Genomic DNA, 2888 nt, shown 5'->3' on the forward strand with positions numbered 1-2888 from the left:
TGGGTAAAATGGAAACTGAAATCTGGACACTGATTGTAGGTCTTTAAACTCTAACATATCCTTAATATTAACTCCTGCAGTATTAAACATTTCTTGCAGTAAAATTATACACGAAATGTAGGCTACATTTTGACTCGGGAAAAGGAGTGGAGAAATATGATTTATTTATTTCAGCATCTTGAGTGAATGCGAATGCGCAGTAAGATACCATCTGTGGAGGTCCTATCTTTATCAGCATCATCACAGCTGATAGTAGGCCATTTCAACCATATAAAATATGCATCCAAGCCGAACTGAAATCTTATCAAAAACATGTTGGGTCATTTTCACAGCTTTCTATTTCCTCACAACCGGTCAAACTGACATTTTGCACAGAATATCTTTCCCGTTTTTTTCTCCCGGTCCCTAAAAGGCTTTGCTCCGAGAAAGAAGCAGAGATGACAGGGAAAACTTTACAGATGTCAACTAGATTGAAGCATTCATTCTATCGATTTATGACATTATTCTGGTGAGCAAGGGTTTATTTAGTCTTCTAGGACAACATATATCCTAATGACAGAAGAGAAGCTGCATGTATCTAATTATACACAAGTTGACTAACAAATAGCCTACCAAATTGTCGGAAATTATAAGCAAAAACATATCTAAATCAGGCAAAAAAGAATCATTCCCCCCCTGTCAAATGGTTCTGTCTTCTCTTGACTATCCTACAGCGCATTTTCTATATTAGCGGGTTATATCACATATAGTTGGGCGATTGCGAATGGATTATTAGCAATTGCGGCCATGTGCAGGTGAACAAACAGCTGCCCCGCGCACCAGTAGTCGTCACAGGTATGTTGGAAGCATGACATAAAGCTACAGGTAGCCTGACTGCCAAAATAAAGGAAACACCAACTTAATAGGGCGTTGGGCCACCATGAGCCAGAATAGCTTCAATGCATCTTGGCATAGATTCTCCAAGTGTCTGCAACTCTATTGGAGGGATGCAACATCATTCTTCCATGAGAAATTCCATAATTTGGTGTTTTGCTGATGGTGGTGTAAAACTCTCTCAGGCACCGCTCCAGAATCTCCTAAATTGTTCAATTGGTTTGAGATCTAGTGACTGTGACGGCCATGGCATATGGTTTGCATAGTTTTTATGCTCACCAAACATCAAACCATTCAGTGACCACTCCTGCCCTGTGGATGGGGGCATTGTCATCCTATGGGTAAATAGCCATGGTAGCCAAAACAATGGCCAAAACAACGGCCTACCCAGCATTTTTGTACATGACCCTGATGGGATGTTAATTGATTAATGAACTCAGGAACCACATGTGGAAGCACATGCTTTCAATACACTTTGTACCCCTCATTATTTTGGCAGTTACCTGTACATTGGCGATGTTGAATTCCGCACAGTGTAATAGAGCCTCAAGTCAGGCATTAGCCGAGGTCTAACAGGTATTTATTAATCTCAAGTTTAGACCCAAGGTCTGATATGACACATGTTCCCTTTTGAAGACTAATCACTTAGTTTAAAGAAATATCTAAATTATTTCAGAATGTACCGAAATTACAATGTGAATGTCCCCCCCCCCCCCCCCCCCCGAGTGTGGACTGGGATTGTGTTGTGTACAACAGAGATGCTTGGGCCACAGTTGCTTTTATAGTTTTGTCCAGCACGTTTAAGTTATTTTTAATCATAGAAAGGTATGTAGCCTAGGAGGGGGAGTCCTGGCCTGCATCCCAAATGGCTCCCTATTTAGTGTACTACTTTTGACCAGGGACAACTCAGGTCAAAAGTAGTTCACTATATAGGGAATAGGATGCCATTTGGACCACAGTCCTGGACTGGATGTATTAATGTCTTCCCTTGGCCTCCCTGGAGCTTTCCCTCCAAGGAGAATTTCTCACTTTCCCAGACTCCACCCTCTGCAGGCTGGAATGGTGGGTCTTCCTGCGACCTGCTGCTGGCACAGATTTAGGAATTGATAGTGGACTGATACACCGGGAAGGACCACGGCAGGGGACGGACCACTTCTGGCCTTTAACAAGACCACAATGCACTTCTCCTGGGGGCCATAAAGCGAGGAGGTAGGGGGAGGTGGAGGGGAGGAAAGGTCCGGTGAGGGGAAGAGTGATCTCCTTGCTTGAGGGTGTTCTTCTGTGAAAGCATGAAGCTGAGCCAAGCAAGACATCTGTTAAATGTCTAAAGAACAACAAAGGGCTCAGCACCTGCAGTTCCTCCATTCTAAGGCCGTCTATTTGAGGACTGAGGAGTGAGTCACGGAGGGAGGATCTGAATACTCCCTGAATATGATGAGCACTCTCAAACTGGGCACCAGAGAGACACAAGAGGAAAGCAAGACAAGGATAGAACGAATCATCCGTTTGACTGGTGAGAAATCCGTTACACTGGTCCAATGTCTGACATGACCCAGAGGCCATGTTTCATGGTCATTTCATGTGAACATGAGATAAAGGAGGCAGGTCTTTCCTGGGAAAGGATAAGTTAAAGAGGGCAGTGAGCTCTCCCAGCCAGATCTTTCCTTCCTTCCATCCTTTTCCCCCTTTCCGCTTCCACCTCCATCGGGTGGGCATGGCCCTGTGTCTAGTCTAGTACCACAAACAACCTGCAGCTCAGACAGCACATGCTGGATCCATCACCGGCCGTGAATGGGCCCCCATGGAGCATGAGGTCAGACAGGTCAATGTGTCAGCGCCTTATCAAGACTGCAGCAGCAGCCCCTCTTATTGTGTGAATGAGTGGGTGGAGCCATGTGTGTGAGGGAAACCTGCCTGGGCATGCGGGTCGAGCAGGCGGGTCTGGGTGTTGATGTTGTTGAACGGTCTCTTCGCAGCACGTGTCATTGTTACTCTCACCTGTTGACTGACACGAT

Source organism: Coregonus lavaretus (genome assembly GCF_964263955.1).
Source record: "Coregonus lavaretus genome assembly, chromosome: 10".
NCBI lineage: Eukaryota > Metazoa > Chordata > Actinopteri > Salmoniformes > Salmonidae > Coregonus > Coregonus lavaretus.